Source organism: Ambystoma mexicanum, chromosome 8 (genome assembly GCF_040938575.1).
Source record: "Ambystoma mexicanum isolate Mex_15411 chromosome 8, UKY_AmexF1_1, whole genome shotgun sequence".
Taxonomy (NCBI): Eukaryota; Metazoa; Chordata; class Amphibia; order Caudata; family Ambystomatidae; genus Ambystoma; species Ambystoma mexicanum.
In genome coordinates this window covers 165,415,788-165,434,246 of record NC_090929.1, presented here as the reverse complement: position 1 = coordinate 165,434,246, position 18,459 = coordinate 165,415,788, and the positions used below count along the sequence as shown (strand labels likewise).

Sequence of the window (18,459 nt, the reverse complement as noted above, 5' to 3'; positions counted from 1 at the left end):
AAGACTTGTAACACCTGACAGTCCCAGATCATATGGTAGAAGGTAGCTGGCTCAGTTTTGCATCTAATACATATCTCATCCTCGGACCTCCCCCCCCCCCCCCCAATCTGGCCATGTCAGTGCGCAAATAGTAGGATCAGTGGAGGATTCTCAGTTGTATTAGTCTGAGCTTGGCTTCTATCCCAATTTCTCTAGGGGACATTAATGCATCTATCCAATCTTCAGGTTCCAGTTCACCTAAGTCCCTTTCCCACCTTTGTTTGAGCCTATCGAGTTGTGAGGCCCCGAAGGAGTTGAGGGCCTGATAGAGGGTAGAGGTGACCTTGGAGGGAATTCGTTGCGGGAGGACATTGGTCTCGATGGGAGAGCAGGGGGGTATGATTGTTGTGTCGGGGAACTGGTTGCAGATGGCATGGGCTATGTGCGCATGCCGAAACTGGTCCATGGGTGCCAAGTCGAATTGCTCTTGCATGGTCTCAAAGTTTAGGAGGCAACCCCCCTGTGCAAGTGTAATTATCCCATTTGCTCCCCAGTGTTCAAAGGAGCCCATTTTCACTATTTCCGGGAGGTACACATTCTGCCACATGGGCTCGGATAGTGTTGGCCTCCCCTTCCAGCCGACCAGTTTGTGTGCGTCCCGCCAGGCTCGGGGGATATGGTGCGTTATTTTTGGTAGCGTCGGGAGTTGGTTGTTGGTGGCATACAGGATCTGAAGTGGGGGTATTGGGGACATGGTCTCCATTTCAATACGGATATGTGGTAGTGTGGGATCTGCGTGTAAGCAATCGTTTACCACCCCGATCTGTGTCGCCAGATAATATGTGCATATGCAGGGTAGGCCGATGCCTCCCTCCCATACCGATCTCTGGAGCGTATTAAGGACTATTCTGGGTTGTTTCCCTCCCCATAGCAGTTTGCGAAGATTCTTATCAATAAGTGTGAAAGTTTCTCGGGGATAATGAGCAGGGCATTTTGGAGAACATACAGGAGTCTGGGGACGGTCATCATTTTGAATAGTGCGGCCCTACCTATTAGAGATGGGGGGAGTGATTGCCAGTGGGAGACATCTCTATTAAACTTCTCAATTGCGGGCTGAAGTTTGAGTTGGAGGAACCCTTCCCATGTCGGGTCGAGCCGGATGCCCAGATATATCAATTCCCTAATACAGACATGATATGGGCAGGTCTCTGGGATCGCAGACTCGCCGCCCTGGATCGGGAAGTAAATGGTTTTGGCCTCATTCACCTTTAGGCCCGCAACGTTTTGGTTTTCCCTAAGGATAAGGGAGACGGTCGGGCATGAGGCCCTCGGGTTGCTAAGGTATATAAGGAGGTCATCTGCTTAGAGCGAGAGTCGGTCCTCGCCTCCCCCCGGCCAGGCAAATCCGGACCAATTATTGTTTGCTCTGAGTTCTATTGCTAATGGCTCGATGGCAAGGAGGAAGAGGAGTGGAGATAATGGGCACCCCTGCCTAGTAATTCGGCCTAGAGGGAATGGTTTGGAGGACCTACCGTTTACCCTTAGGTTTGGAGGACCTACCGTTTACCCTTACCGTGGCCTCTGGGGATGCGTAGAGGAGTTTGACCCATGATATGAATGTTTGCCCGAGGTTCATTCAAGCCATGATTGCCCATAAGGCGTCCCATCCCACAGAATCAAATGCCTTCTCAAAGTCCACTGCCAGGAGGGTAAATGGAGCCAGTAGTTGTGTGGCTCTGCTCAGGGCGATTTGAATTCTGCGTAAGTTCATGCGGGTGGATTTGTTGGGCATGAATCCACATTGGTCTGGGTGGACAAGAGTCTCATTCACCTTTAATAGTCTATTAGCGAGTGTTCTGGCGAGGACCTTGGCTTCTCCGTTGATCAGTGAAATGGGATGGTAGGAGGCACATTCCTCTGGGGGCTTTCCAGCTTTATGTATGACAACTATGCACATCCTTCTGAGGTCCGGGCCCCTTGTTCTTTACTACGTAGGAACATGCGGTGCATATGGGTCGATAGTGTGCCACCAAGGCATTTCCAAGTCTCTGTGGGGAAGCCGTTGGGGCCCGGAGTTTTCCCGGGTTGAAGCTGTGCGAGCGCCTCTTGTATTTCAGTCTCAGTGATTTCAGCGTTCAGGAGGTCTGATTGGCGTTGTGAGAGTTTTGGGATCTCAGTCCCGTCCAGGTAGCAAGAGGGCTTGAGTGCAGAGCTTCCGGTGGGCGGAGTATAGAGTTTCTTGTAGTAAGCCGCAAATGCTTCCACTATGTCAGAGTCTTCCGTCAGCAATGTTCCCTCCAGATGTCCTCTGCTTTGCTCCTGTTTCTCCAACCAGGACAGGGTTTTATTTGCTTTATCACCTCGTTCATAAATTTGGCTCCGAACTAGCTGATGGGCCGTTCGTGCGTTGTCCAGAGCTATATTGCTGAGGGCATCTTGTGCCGTGATCAGGGCCTCCTTTGCTTATTGAGCACTTAGGTTTTAGTGTAGCTAGGTCGGAGTCATACCAGGAATTGGATTACAAGGGGTGAGGAGCTTGGTGTCGGGACAAAAGAGGTCCCCTGCGCAACTTATCGTCTGTGTTCACGGTTTGGCCTGCAGCCTAGCACATGGTTTTGTCAGGGAACTAGGCTCCAAGGTTCCCAGGAAATTGAAGAGAAGAGGGTGGGTTGACAAAACCTTGTAGGTTGGTGGGGCTGGCAGGAGGATTGGTACTCCAGTACTGCCACTTGTAATTTCACAATTCAGTCCAGGGTTGTGATTGTGCAGGGAATATTTATTGTTTCAAGTGCAGCATAACACCTGCGGCACACTGTACCAGGTTGGTGAACCATAAAAACAACAAAACAGCCGACGCGCGTTTCAACTGAAGTCTTTTTCAAGACATTGACATTTGGGTGGGTGCTCCCGTAAAGAGCATGTAGAGATGCAGTGTGCCGCAGGTGTTATGCTGCACTTGAAACAATAAATATTCCCTACACAATCACAACCCTGGACTGAATTGTGAAATTACTAGTGACAGTACTGGAGTACCAATCCTCCTGCCAGTGCCACCAACGTACAAGGTTTTGTCAACCCACCCTCTTCATACCAGGAATTGCACTTGCCTTTGGACTTCAAGCTGATCCTCATGACGGGGCAAGTGCATCAAGAGTATCAGAAATAGAAGAGTAGAGAAGGCACAGGCCTGTGTTCGGGTGTGAGTCAGCCAGAGGATACATCCGTAAAGTGTTTCACCCAGACTTCTTCAGATTTTGCCTGAATCTGCAAAAACTGGTCGATGCCACTTGATTTGATTAAAACCCAGAGGGATTATTTCCCAACATGCAACAAAGCATTTACTCAGGGTCATTCGTCCCCAAAAGGAATCTGTGTCCCTTCATCCAATTTCGGTAGTTCTATTTCACTTTGCGGACTTCTGCATTTACGCCTGGCTGCTTCCCCCTATGTAGTGCTTTGATGTCCAAGCGCAGCTGCTTTTTATGCGCTTGAATCAGGGCATGAAAACCATGCATATTCCCGACCATCCTTGACCTTTTTTCCAGACCTTTTGCAGGTAACAAACCCTGCAACACCGATAGCACACAAGGGCCAAAGCCATTCGGCGAGCACAGTTCTCTCTCTTCAGAGATTAAAAGCCTTGCAATCTGATCATCAAAGGAAGAGGCTATCCTCTGGGACCATTTTACTGCAGAATTTCTAGGGCTGACTTCAACGTCCAAAATTCCCATCATTTGCACATTTCACCCAGGGGGAAAGGCAGCACACACCACACAATGGAGTGATCACTCAACTCGGTTCTCTTAATCACCAAATGTTCACCCCTCTGAAAGATATCAGGCGAGACAAAAAAGTAGTCTAAGGTAGAGCACCAGGAACCACTATACTAACTGAAACAGGGAGGCACATCATCAGCATAGTTCCCATTCAATAACGATAAGTCCCACGCCTCAAACTCCCGTCTCGCCATTAAGCCCCTTTCATGTGCGGCCCTTGACATTTTCCTCCTGATTGGTTCTTGATGCCAGTAGTCCTCTAAAGATTCAGCATTAAAATCCCCCAACACAATAACTGAAGCCCCTTGCTCTGGTATCCTCCCTCCCCCAACAACAGGAAGGAGATCACAGACGAGGCTTCCTCCAACTTGGAAATCTCAGAATTTACTAGCAAACACTTACTAATGGTCCTGGTATCCTGGCTTGTCCATTCAAATACATTTGCCTACATGTCCTCTCTGCCAGAATTTATTTTTCACATAGCAACGCCCTGGTTATGTCTACAAGCCGTTCGAATGTCACCAAATTGCCAACCCTTTAAACTTTGCTTTGCTTCAATGAGCACTACATCAAACCCCACTATTATCGGGGTGTCCGTCCAACGACGTTTCCTGGGACAAATAATGTCACAAGAGGCAAACAAATCCTGATTTATCACAATGCTTACAAAGCCTCTTGAGTTCATGAAACCAGTTCCATGTCCGAATTTCTAAATCCCAGACTCATTCCCCTTCCCCCATCTGCCCGATACTCAGCCAAAGGGCCCCACTCACCCCTGTCTCTACCACCTTGACCCTGCAGTGAATTAGTCAAACCTTATCATGGGAGGACCGAACATTCAGACAAAAGTGGCCCCCTCATCCACTACTTCAGAACGCAGAGAGAGAGGAATCTTTCAAGTTCTGCCAAAATTGCGTTCTTGATTGATTTGTGCACGCTTAAATATTTGTACAATGTCGAGGCAGTCCTCTTGTACAAATTCCACAAAGTTAATGTCACCTGAGATTGCCAACCTCAACCTGTGAATTTCAAAGTGTAATGATAGTATATAGTGTCTATTTAATTGCTTTCTGTTTGAGCTTTCAAAGAGCAGACTCAGGTAAAGACATGTCCTCATTCTCCATCTTTTTGTCTCTTTGCCCACCAAAATCCCTACCCTCTCTATACCCCTTACTGCCCCAACTACATCCTGGTGAAGCAGGGACGTTCCTTGTTCCAATTTCTTACTTTTAGGGACCCTGACCTCTGCTCTTCGATAGTACGACACAAGAGGGTGTTAACTTTATAGGGAGCACCCAGTGGGTCTTCTGCTATAGGTGCTAATTCCCTGACAAGCACTGGTCTTGAGAATATTGAGAAGAGTGTTTCCTTAATTGTCTGGGAATTTACAGCCCCTTCCTTACAAGGTATACCCCCAAAGATGAGCGCTTGTTTCCAATCAGTGTTACCAGTGATGCGTCCCTCAAGGTGCAGCATTTCTTCGTACCCAGCCCCACTATTGGGATAGCCCCATTTTCGTCTTCTAGCTGACCTCCTTCCACACCCTTGTCAAGGGATTCCTCATCACACTGATATTGTGAGATGTTGCTCAAATCAAAGGAAGGGTTCTCTTCCTCCCGTTGAGCACCCAGACAATTATTCATTACCAACTCCTGCTCCCCGCCTCGTAGAGGTCACTCGAGCCCCTGGTACCCCTTTCACTCACTTTCTTGAAGAAAGCCTTTCTTTTTTCTTCTTGATCTGCCTTTGTAAGGTCCATCCCCTTATCAACTTCCATCCTAAGTTTAGCTAAGAAGTTTTGTGAGCCCCTATTCTGTTTTTGGGGGCGCTTACAAGACTTTTTCTGGGAAACACTTTTTTTTTAGAATGTGAGGCCTTAAAAGGGGGAGGTGAAAATGGGGGCTCCTCAATAGAACTACTCCACAGAATAGCCTACACCTCCTCCCTGCCCGTCCCTAAAACAGAAACGGAGGGTAAAAGAACCACAGCTGGAGTCACTACCTTAGCCTCTTCCACCGGGTATCCCGGTGCATCCATCCTTTCTACTTGCACCCTGGGCAACGCCCCTGGCTCCTCACAACTTTTGGGCTGATTATACATTTTAGTCGAGGCTGAAACAAAACCCTCCAGGAAGCTGCATTTTGCTGTAAGATCCTTAAGGGATTGTCTAACCTTGCGTAGTTCAAAGTTAAGGGATCATACCCCCTATCCATTGAATCCAAAAGCCAGGACAAAATAGGAAAGGATAATTCCTCAACTACAGTTGTAGTATGCGCCAACCCGCTCCTTGCATGGCCTTCCTCCTGAGCGGATAAACACACAGGCGAGCTCTGAATATCCCCTGCCCCCTTCCTTTGTGCTCCCTCCAGCTACTCAATGATTCCTCCTACCCCCCACACATACAACTCATCGGAATTGGCAAGCAAGAAGCAGCAGTTCTACTTGGAAATATGTAGTCCGGCTGGTAGAGCATAATCTCAGTCAGGCACTGGTTACGGGCTGGGGACTCTGGTAGTGCCCACTGATTTGTCTTAAAATCCAAGGAGAGTCTCACCCGCTTCCCCAGTTTGTGTGAGATAGCAGGTGCCCATACAGACACATCTGAAACTAGATCCCTCTCCTGCACCACATCCTCAGACACAATGTCATTAATGTTTTCCTCAATTCTGGCAAGAGTTTGGTTCAAGATTCCGGTTACCATCAGTGAGTGCAGTCTCCTTGGAAAAACCAGACTTTTGTCCAGCCACTAAGGCTGCCAGGCCGGCACCAGTCAACCCTACGGCACCTCCATCAACGGGAATCGACGAGGACTCTTCAAATCTCGACGTAGTAGCCATTGGTCTACTATCCATTTGCCCCACCCCCCTCAGATCTCATGGGGTCTGGCTCCAAACAGGGCGACAGGGCTGGGAGCTTAACAGGCCCCATACTTCTTAAAGAAGCCACCATAAGTAGATACTTTACTGCTTTTGCTGCTCCTACAGGGACAAAACCCGACTTTCCCAACTAACAGACACCGTGTTTGGGCTAGGGAAAAGCCAGGAGGTTAAGTGAACACTACAGACCTCTTGTCAGTGGCTAAGGCTTTTAAACAAGGGCCACAGATAAAAGAACAGAATTTCCTGCAGCCTCTGCGCACCTTATCCCCCAGCCACAATAATTACTTTATTAAAGACTGTACCAGTCTGTAAGACAGCGTCCAGGAGTCGCCTCCGAAATCAGCGGCTTTAGGCTAATAGACCATAAGAGGTTCCCAGCAACGAAGCACCTCTTGCTATTATTCTTCCGACCCTTGCACAATACAGGAGTAAAGGAGCGCTGCTACTTAAGCATGCCCTTAAATATTACAATCAGCATGCACGGCAGACGTAACCGTACCCACAACCCAGTATTGGAAGACGGTGCACACTTTTGACGAGGAGCCCACAAGTGCGCCGCTACTTACAAAGATCCAGCCATCTTGGTTTCTGTCCTTACTGTTGCCATGTGTGCAGGGTCCAAATGATTTAATCCCGCATACACATTGTGTGCCTCCAGCAACCACTGTACGCACCACTCCATGTCCTTGCAGCGCTCCGCACCGGTCTGCAGGTTAAGTAGTGATTGCACAGGGGCAGGCTCCTCCTCCAATAATCAGGGTTATAGAAATACTTCTCCACAGCAACCACCTCTTTTCTCTCTGATAGACCCTCCCAGGTACAACTTGGGTCCTTCCTATCTTCTATCTCCCTCTCCACATGTGGTGTTCCCCAGGGGTCTATCCTCTCGCTCTGGCTTTTCAAACAAAACCTGGCAACTCTCGCTTACTGCATCTCAATGTTCTGCTCAACTTTCCAGTGCTATGCTGACGACGCCCAACTCATTTTCAGGCTTCCTTCAGCCTTCTCCTCTCCTTCCCTCATCTCTGATTGTCTAATCGGCATTCTAAAGTGGTGTGCCGCCAGTGATCTATGTCTAAATGCCAACAAGACTGAGATCCTCCTTATTGGTACACCATCTCCATCCTTTCCTCTCCCTCTCTGGCCGGCCTCCCTTGGCCCTCCTCCCACCCCCACTTGCGCGGCTAAGAACCTTGGGGTTATCTTTGACTCTACACTTTCCTTCTCCGCACACATCTCTGATGTCTCCAAAAAATCTAGCTTTTTACTCCACCTCCTTAGAGGTACTCTACCTTTCCTCTCCTTCCCGCAAAAGCTCACTGTCTCCCAAGCTCTGGTTCTTTCCAGAGTGGATTACTGTAACAGCCTCTTCCTAAATCTACCTGCCTCCACTCTCCGCCCTCTACAACTAATCCAGAACAGGACTGCGAGACTTGTCCTTGGCCTCAAGCCCTGGGATCGTATCTCTCCAGCCTTGAAATCCCTTCATTGGCTCCCAGTGGATGCAAGGATTAAATTTAAAACCCTCTGCATTGTCCACAAGGCTTTCTGGGGCCTGGGTCCAAAATACCTTCAACTATCCCTCCGTAAATACCTCCCCTCTTGAGCCCTTTGCTCCTCTACTCCAAACTCCCTCAAGGTTAGTCGTTTTGCAAAAAAAACGAGCTCGGGGTAGATCTGTCTTCGGCTGGTGCCTCCCTTTGGAACAGCCTCCCGGCCACCTTGAAACTTGAGGAAAAACATCTTCGGTTCTGGAAACTTCTCAAGACCTTCCTCTGTGTCTCTGCCTTTGCCCCCCCTTCTCCCCTGTTGATCTTTCTTCTCATGGCATTGTGCACCTGGCCACCCTCTGTTCTTTCGGGTCCAGGTATCTACTCATCCTGCCACCCTCCTGCACTGCCTCCAGGCCACCATCTGCACTAGAGTTCTGTATCTGTACCCATACAGTCCCCCTCCCACGTTTCTTCTGCACTTATCAGATATACCTTTCTGACTAACTTTCACCTGACACTTGCTGGCTGCACTACCATGGTTTAAAGCCATTATTTATTATTTATTCTATTTAATATTTATTTATGTTTCCTCTCCTCTGCTTTGCCCTTTCCACTCCCTCCCCACCACCCCCTGCACTTCTCCCCCATTTTCCTTTCCCTTCCACTTGCGCTTTCTTAAATGTCACTGGGCATAGTAATATCGCTGTTTTCTGTGTTTTCTTTGTTCCCCTCCCTTTCTGCCTGGTCGCGCTCTGAAACACTTGTGTACGAGCGCGATATAAATAAAATATCATTTCATTTCATTTATCATTTCACTCTACACACTACTCCATATCCTCTCCATGCCAGACTGCAGGTTAAGTAGTGACTGCACAGGGGCTCCGGGGGCAGGCTCCTCCTTCAATAATCTGGGTTGTAGAAAGACTTCTCCACAGCAACCACTCTACACGCCAGTTCAATATAACTCTAACACAGTCTCAAGAAGCTCTGAGCTCTAAAGTAAGTTCAAAATAAACAGTAATGTTTTTTTTCCATTAACCTTTTTACAATCACAGTCTGGAAAATCACTTAGCTTTCTTCTTCTTTTCTCTGGTTTTCTTGCTTCAAATGAGGAGGTTAAGTTGCCGTGACCTTTCAGGATCTGATCTGATCTGCTGATGAAAGGCAGTTTAGAACCTTGATGAAGGTTCTAAGTTGTGCCACAGCTGCCCTTCCTCCAATCATTCTTGAGTGGAAGCTTGAGCATCTTGGAATGGGGTAATCCCATTCCCCTAAGAGGTCTGTTAAGGAAATTAACAATTAACTTTTCTGACAACCCAGAACCTTACTCCCCAACTGAAGACTAATGTATCTGATTCAGCCTAGACCCCCCTCCTCCACCCTCCCCCTTGTAGGACCGTGTCCCACGGCTGGTTTGCCAGGATTAGCACTATGGAACATAGTTATCAATCTGGGAGCATGTGCATCCACCACCACTCCCAAACCACTCTTCAGGACAGTAATCCACAAAATCAACCAAATATTGTACCCTTCCACACATTTTTCTGGAGTCTAGGACAGCTTGTGCCTCATATTTATTCACTGATCCTTCCACATCAACAGGACCCGGAACTTGAAATCTGGTTCCTTGAGTACAAGGCTTTAACAAGTTTACATAAAAGTTTGGGTGAATACTCAAATTCGGCAGCCATTTCAACTCCACTGTTAGGATAATCTGCTTAATTTCAAAAGGCCCAATGAATCTAGGGCTAAATGTATTCTTTCCCTTTAAGGCCATATTCCTGGTAGACGACCAGACTGACCCCCCAACAGAATACTTGGGAGCTTCTCGGCTTTAGCTAATCTTGCTTAGTTGCAATGCACTTATTGCCTTACGTAAATTCTCAACCATTCTTTCACCTGTCCTCCACCTCAGGCACTTGTACTTCTTCAGGCATAACCTCTCGCAGAAATCTAGAATGAAAGCCCTGATTAATCAAGAAAGGAGACATGGACGTAGAATCCTTCGCAGAGATGTTATTGCAGAACTCTGCCACTCATACCAAATCCATCCAACCCTTCCCAGCTTTCAGTTAGCACCTTAGCTACTTCTCCAATTCCTGGCTAATTCTTTCAGTCTGCCTATTGCCCTCTGGAGATAACCTGTTGTCAGATTTACCTCCACACCCAAAACCTTGCAAAAATCCCACCAAAAACTTTTAAACAAACAAGGTTCCCCTGTCTGAGATCACCGCGCTAGGCAATCCATGTAGTTCTACCACATTCTGCAGGAAGCCTGCACCAAATTGGCTGCTGAAGCTGCCCCCTTAGCAGGATTGAAATGCCCAGCTTTGGTTAGAACATCCACAATGAAAAGGATATTTGAACATCCCTGATCAGGAGGAAGATCCACAGTGTAATCCATGGAGATAGTGTGCCAGGGTCTTGGTGGAATTGGTAATGGCATTAAAAACCTGCTGGTCTTTTATTCTTAGACTTAGTGCATGCACAGGTCTCGCAAGCCTACACAAAATGTGATGCATCCATTCTCATGCCTTCCCACCAAAGGTGACGACCTAGAAGCTCCAGCATCTTCCTGAAACCAGGATGTCCCGTTAATGGAGAGTCATGACACTGTCTTAAAGCTTCCTCTCTCAAGTCTGCAGTTGGTAAGTACATCTTGGCTTCTACGTAAGGTACACCTTCCTGAATCCTTCTGATATAATCTTTCAGCACCCATTTATTCCTGGTTCATGTTACGATGGACTTCTTCATCAAACTTGATTTTTTTCTTCTCTAATCTTATCCACTCCTCATACCAAAAATATATTTTTCTCAAGAAGGGGAACCAGAGAGAGTGAATCAGCCTTTCCACTACCAGGTAAGTGCCTAGATAACACATCTGCCTTACCATTAGGTGACCAGGCTTGAAGGTGATTCCAAAGTAATATTCGACGAAAAATAATGACCATCAACGTTGTTTGGGAGTTAAACTCTTCACGGGATGTAGAAAAGTCAGATTTCTGTGGTCAATTTGACCTTTTGTCATGCTCCTAGCAGGTAATGCCTGCAATCTTCAAATTCTGCCTTAATCGCTAACAGTTCTCCATCGGAAATGGTGTAGGTTTGTTCCGTTGCCGTAAACCTCCTTGAAAAATAAGCCGCTGGTCCATTTGACCCGTAGACTGATGCTGTTGCGATAGCACAGCTCCCATGTCCAAATCTGAACCTGTCTCTTGCCATACAGGAGCAATCCCAGCTGAACTTAAAATTGCTACAGCTATCCCTCTGATAAAGAAACTGTCACTCTACCCCTCACTCCTCTCCAATTTCCGCCCCATTTCTCTTCTTCCGTTTCCTATGAAACTGCTTGAATCTCTGGTCTCCCTTCTTCTATCCTCCTTCTTAGAGTCATCCACACTGTTCGATCCCGCCCAATCCGGCTTTAGGCCTGGTCGGGGTACAGAAAGTGTACTAGTGTCGGTCTTTGATGACATGGCCAGGCTGGTTGATGCTGGTGGGGTTGGGGCACTGATTTTGTTGGATCTGTCAGCGGCCTTTGACACGGTTGATCACCCCATCTTGCTTACCCGCCTGTCCCAGATTGGGATTAAGGGGGCAGGTCCTCTCATGGTTTTCTTCCTTTTTGTCTGATCGCACTCAGGTGCTCTCTCTACCTCCTTTTTTGTCTCGCTCTTTTAATCTCACTTTTGGTGTGCCACAGGGCTCTGCCTTGTCACCCATTCTCATCAATATATACATCTGGCCTCTTATCTGTCTCATCTGCTCCCTCGGCGTCAGGTGCTATTCTTATGCTGACGACACCCAGTTCCTAATCCGTTTGGATTTAGCTCCTACTGAGGTGTCGTTGCACTTCCATCAGTGCCTAACTGCTGTAGGTGAGTGGATGATCAGGAATTTGCTGAAGCTGAATGGGGACAAGACAGAGGTGCTGGTGGTCGGTGCCACCCCCACCCCCCTCTGATACTTAACTTTGGGTGTCCTTGTTCTGGCCCTCTTCTCTTGGCTCAATGCTGGATCCTGTGACAAAGGTTAGGAACCTTGGTGGTGTTCTCTCTGCTTCTCTTTCAATGCACGATCAGGATTCCACTGTGTGCAAGACAGGTCACTTCCATCTTAAAATTTTGAAAAAGGTGCTACCGCTTCTTCCTGCTACTCTCCATCCTCCAGTTGTTGCAGCCATGGTGCTTAACCGTCTAGACTACTGTAATTCGATGTATATTGCGCAACCTAAGGGCTTAGTTCAGCGGCTTCAGTGCCTCCAAAATCTGGCAGCTCATGTTGCCACTGGATCTCCCTGTGGAGCCCATATTTCCCCGGTGCTACAAGCTTTGCACTGGCTTCCGGTTAGTCGAAGAATTGAGTTTGTCATTGTACATTGTTCATCGAGCACTCCATGGATTGGGTGCAGAATACCTTCAGTCTAAGTTTGTTTGTTACCATCCTGCTCATATGCTTCTCTCCTCCACAGTGGAGCTTCTGGTAGTTCCTTCTTACTGCCGCAAACGCATTGGAGGCCGGGCTTTTTCAACTGCGGCAGCTCAAATGTGGAATAATCGTCCTCCTTCTATCAAGTCTATATCCAATCATTTAGCTTTCTCCTCCTCAGCACCAAGATACCTCTGGTGACAGCGCGCTTTAGAAATTCAAATAACATAACATAACAAGCGTCAGCCTCAACAAAAAAAGTTGATCCACATCGGGATGTAACAGTACCACACCCGTAATTAATTTTTTCTTTACAAATTGAAATGCCTTCTCTGCCTCAGTGGACCAGAAAACGTAGCCCCTTTTTTCAGCAGCCTGGTAATGGGAGTCACCACCTGAGAAAATCCTTGAATGAAACAGCGATAAAGGTTTCCAAAACCCAGAAAGTTATGAATGTCATTCACTAAAGTGGGAGTCGGCCATTCCTTAACTGTCTGAATCTTCCCTCTGTCAGTCTCCAATCCGTCTGGCGAGATTACAGATCCCAGAAATTCTACTGTGGTGGTATGAAATTGGGTTTTTTCAAGTTTTGCGAATAACTGATTTTCCTTTTCCTCTTTAGTTAAAGGTGCTTGAAACTGACTAACCTTTGCCACTGGTTTAGACACCTGTTTTCATTCCCTTTGGTCTTTAAACGCTCAATCCTTATCCAAGTTCTACCATGTGTCGCTCCTTTACTACGCTCCGACCTTCTTTCAATCTGTCTAGCATCTAGTCGCATCCCCAAAGTAATGAGATCTTCACAATTAGTGGGCCTATCAGTAATGATGGCCATTGCATCCTTGAGCTCCTCTCTAAGCCCTTGTCAGAAAAGAGGGGCTCTCTTCTCATACGGCCGTCCGCTTTCCAACACTGATGCTCTTAATTTTGCAAAGTACGTGACTAATTCCTTATTTCCTGGATTTAATTCCAGCAACTCCCCATCCACACCTTGCATCAATAAATGACGATCAAACATCTTACTTAACTCTGCTTTAAACAAAGTTATACTTTGTAATTCCTCTCCACTTCTTGCAAGCAAGGATACAGACCAAGCCGTTTGTTCCCCAGGTAGATAAGATAGGATGAAAGCTACTTCAGACGTCACAGTAGGAAAAGCCTCCGGTCTACGCAACAAGTGCAATTCACATTGCATCCAAAAGATTCTGAACCTCCCTGAGTCCCCAGCTAATCGCTTGGGAGGAGCCAATGGAGTTGCCAACTGAGGATGACCCATACCCCAGAAAGGATAAACTCCACGTAACTCTCCTACTTCCTTACTACTCCCCTCCTGCCCCTGACTCTGAGTACAAATCAGGTGGTTCACTGTCTGAACCTACACTTGGTGCCCCTTGTCCTTCAGCTACTCGCAAACTAAGTTCTTTAAGTCTTGTGCTCAAAATCGTAGTCTCCCTGCAGGAAGGTTTTAATTCTTCTCTCATTTCTCTTAGCATTTTTCCTAGCTCCCCCGGGGTGAAATCTCATTTGGACTCCATCTCAATCCCGGCATGGTAATTAACATGGGCCTTTCATACTATGAGGTCCCAACGTCTGGTCCTGCAGAAATTGAAGAGGAGCCTCCTAATCCCTCCCTAACCGTCTAGTCAGATGAGGTTTGGTACTCACTTCTGACCTGACAGCTCAGGGGGGAAAGGGGAATTGGATAACAAAACAAATGGCCAGATCCCCGCTCCTACACTCTGCTTCTTCTCCTGTTCTGGAATTCTTATGGCTCTACTTTTCCTGGTGGGATCTACAATTAAACACACCAAAGTTTAAACTCGCTGTTACTCCTCCTTGACTTTCACATCTTCACTAACCACCTTGTACTGTTAATTACCTTTCTGTTTACCTGGTTGCCTTCCTAACTCTCGAAAGGCTGACCTTTAAAACTCCAAGAACACTGTCTCTGCAGACCTTTTGTCTTCTAGCAGTCTATTCTTGATGGTAGGTCTTGAGTTGATAATTATTTTAATTTCCTCACTCAATCTAGTTAAAGTTATGTGAGAATTCCTTCAGTTGCTTCCTGAAGCTGTCAGTTGAGAATTGAATTTTTCTCTTAAGAGTTCTTTGTCTTTCTCTTACCAGTTTCTTTTCCTTCTGCGGACTTTGTTTTTGTTTCTTTTCATTCTGTTTTTATTTCTTCTCCTTAATGTCCACGAATAGTCTTCTGCCAATCTCCTCATTGTGCTTGTGATTACTGTTTTTCGTAAAAGCATTTTTGGCTTTCGTAAGATCCTCTTTATTTATATTAGTGCAGCATGCGCGCGCACTTCAGAAGTAAGCCCCTTGGATGCACACGCTCATATTAATACGTCCTCGTGCTTTGCTGCCGCTGGAAAAAAGAAATCCAATATTCTCTTGGGTCGCGCCGCCCCTAGCTGCCTCCACCGCTCCCAGCTTCACTCTTCTTACAGAGCTTAACTCACCTTTCATGCGCGTTATCTCTTCCTGCTGTTTCAAGTCCTGCCATGGTTTCCCAGACGACACAACACTTTCTATTGGAATGCAACGCTCCCTTACGCTGCTATCGTCTCTGCTCACACTGAAACTCTGATAAACGAACAGAGCTACTAATTAAGAATGCGGATTACCTAGCGCTAACCCGCTTACGTCCTTCGCAGCAGCAAATTGAATTTAGTTTTTTTTCCTTTCAAGATAGATGATTCAATTAAAACGCTAACACTGTCTCAACCACTATGAGCTCAATATAGTTCAGTATAAAGCTAACAGTCTCAAGAAGTTCTGAACTCTAAAGTAAGTTCAAAATAAACACTAACTTAAACATAAACAAGGTTTCTTTCTGTTAACTTTTTACAAGCACAGTCTTGAAAATCACTTAGCTTTCTTCTTCTTTTCTCTGGTGTTCTTTCTTCACATGAGGAGATTAAGTTGCTGTGACCTCTCAGTATCTGATTTGCTGATGAAAGGCAGTTTAGAACCTTGGTAACGGTTCTAAGTTGTGTCACAGGAAGGTTCTGAGTTGTGTCACAGCTGCCCTTCCCCCAGTCATTCTTAAGTGGAAGCTTTACCATCTTGGAGTGGGATAATCCCTTTCCCCTTAAATGTCTGTTAAGGAATATAACAAATAACTTGAACTCTACTCCCCAACTGAAGACATATATTACTTTTCTGAAAACCCTGAACTCTACACCCCAACTGACGACTAATGCATCTGATTCAGCCAAGACCTGACAGACCGGACAGCTGATGGGCTTGAGGCTGATGTGGTTGAGGTTGCTGTATTGCGGAGTCCATGCCTTGGCGGAGGGGTGATGTAGTTGATGTTGGTGTTGCCAGGTGATGCTGGGGGTGACCTGTCGGGATGGAGGAAGAAAACACATGCCAGCATATGCTTAAATGTTGACTGAGCAGGAGTTTGGGACCTGGGTGCTGCTGGTCCAAACAGTAATTGCCCTTTTCTCGGTCTGCCCTTTTTCTTTCTCGGTCTGCCCTTTTTTCTTTCTCGGTCTGCCCTTTTTTCTTTCTCGGTCTGCCCTGTTTTCTTTCTCGGTCTGCCCTGTTTTCTTTCTCGGTCTGCCCTGTTTTCTTTCTCGGTCTTCCCTGTTTTCTTTCTCGGTCTGCCCTGTTTTCTTTCTCGGTCTGCCCTGTTTTCTTTCTCGGTCTGCCCTGTTTTCTTTCTCGGTCTGCCCTGTTTTCTTTCTCTGCCTGCCCAGTTTTCTTTCTCTGCCTGCCCAGTTTTCTTTCTCTGCCTGCCCAGTTTTCTTTCTCTGCCTGCCCAGTTTTCTTTCTCTGCCTGCCCAGTTTTCTTTCTCCGCCTGCTCTTTTCCCTTTATGCCCTTCACTTCGGACACCTGGACGAGAGACGCCCTTGATCTAAGAGCAGAAACAAAGAAGCTAGAAGGTGGGTTGGGCTTAGGCCACGTGACCTAAATCCATTTGCACCTGCTCACCAACTGCAGAGGCTGGAGGGCTGCTTAAGTAGGGAAAAAGGGTGGCAAAACAGGAAGGCACCAACCGTTTTTCAGTGATTGGCAGGCGGGTGTGGCATAGGCCCTGTGACCTAGATCCACTTGCATCTGTTCACCAATCCTAGGGTAAAATATATAATACTAATTTATGTGACTTTGTGGGATGGTCAAGGGTCTAATGCTTCAAAAGGGTATATCCTATTCCTACCATTATTAGTATTTGGAAGCACACTTGCATAGTCGGCACATCCTTGTTATTCTATCAGAGCGGTGCATGTGAAACTGATGGAACAGTAATACAGTATCTAAAATCCCCCACATAGTCATAGTTGGTGATGCATCTGTCAGCAGGTGTATTTATTTTTTATTAAATCTAAAACGCAGCAATGCCACTTGCAGAGCTTCAAGGTACTGATGTAAATATACAGACAACATAGTAACACATAGCAAATCCTAAAACAAAATGTTAGTACTAAATCCAATAAAATAAGAAAACATTTTATCCGGTCTCTCCGAACAAGTTAGGCCACCATATCCTTTGGGAAAACATTCACTTTCAAGAGCAATAATTACTCCCTATTAATTTTAATCAAGAGGCAAAATTGCACAACATGCCACCCCAAGTGCAAATCTAAGGCGTGTCGGAGCACTCCTAAGACTTCAAGCATATTCTTCAGCAACATCACACCTGAGATCAGGTGGTTTCCTTTCAGGACCGTCCCTAATATATGCACCTTTGATCAGTTCATGAATGTCCCTAAGCAAGCAGATTATAACCTCGCCTGAGATTGATATTCAGTGGTAGAAGGAGGCCTTAAGAGGATGGGTTGTGGGTAGGTGATAAATTGGTTGTCACCTGGAAGCAACTTGACCAGAGATCAGCATCCGAACTTTTGAGCATGTGTTAAGCCTCTGTTCATGCTGCCCTTCTAATGATGCTCTCTTCAGAGAGAGATCGATATCTTGAGGACATCAGATGTCAGATTTTCCCACAATCAAGTGGTCTTATTACTACTATCTTTTCATATCTCATTTCCGACCTTTTAGCCCGCTTAGTAAATCGATTGAAAGCATTCTGCTGTCTCTTAGACAGGGTTCAAGTCCAGGGTACGTGCGGGTGTACGGAGTGCCCCCACTTTTTTTAGAAGATCCATGCCCCCTTTTATCAGAGGCACCTTGATATACTAATTTCCGGTGGCTCCACATTCAGTTGGTATGTTAATGAGTCCCCCCCACTATTTGTTTAGGACTTGAACCCTGCTCTTAGAGCAGGATCAAAGCTATATATATTGGAACCTTCATTGTCTATACTGGCAAATGATTGAATACTTTTATTAGTCTGTCCTCTTAGTTAACCCCCACAACCCCAGGTACAAATGCAGCAGAGTGTCTCAGCCATTGGTTTTACAGTTGTTTAAATAAAGTATTTCTATAGAGCATTATTTACCCGTGCTAGAGCATTGTCTGTGGCAAAGATGAACCACAAGTACCATCCTGGAAATCTGCAGGGCAGCAACTTTGCCTACTCTGCAAACCTTAACGAACACCCGTGTCTAGATGCAAAGCTGTTTTCATCGTTTGTCTTATGCGGTATAATTCCTGCACCATTCTACCCCTTTGCAAGATGTGCCCTGCTCATTTCGATCTCCAGTTTTCTTGACTCACAAATCTAGGTTGGCCTATAAAGATTGTGGCAAGTAGTTGATATACTTCTCTAGGCATGCGGATGGCCCACTCCCACTCATTAATATCTTTGGTAAGAATGACTAAAATGTATAGCATCAAAGATAAAAGTATTAGTACCAAAATCAACGGATACAAATACGGTCCAAATATGGTCCTTCTTTGTAAGCAAAAGCTTTAGACTGAACATCACCCCTCTGACAGCATTTCTGAGAGTGCAGAAGAGAGGAAACAGATAATATTGATACAT

The 18,459-nt window shown here is 46.3% G+C and overlaps 1 protein-coding gene across 4 annotated transcripts in view; it reads left to right on the top strand.

Annotated features, from left to right (window-relative positions):
* The window catches only part of NACC2 (NACC family member 2), a 1,346,898-nt gene that overhangs the window by 1,319,548 nt on the left and 8,891 nt on the right, over nucleotides 1–18,459 (top strand). The gene's annotated exons all lie outside the window — the stretch shown is intronic.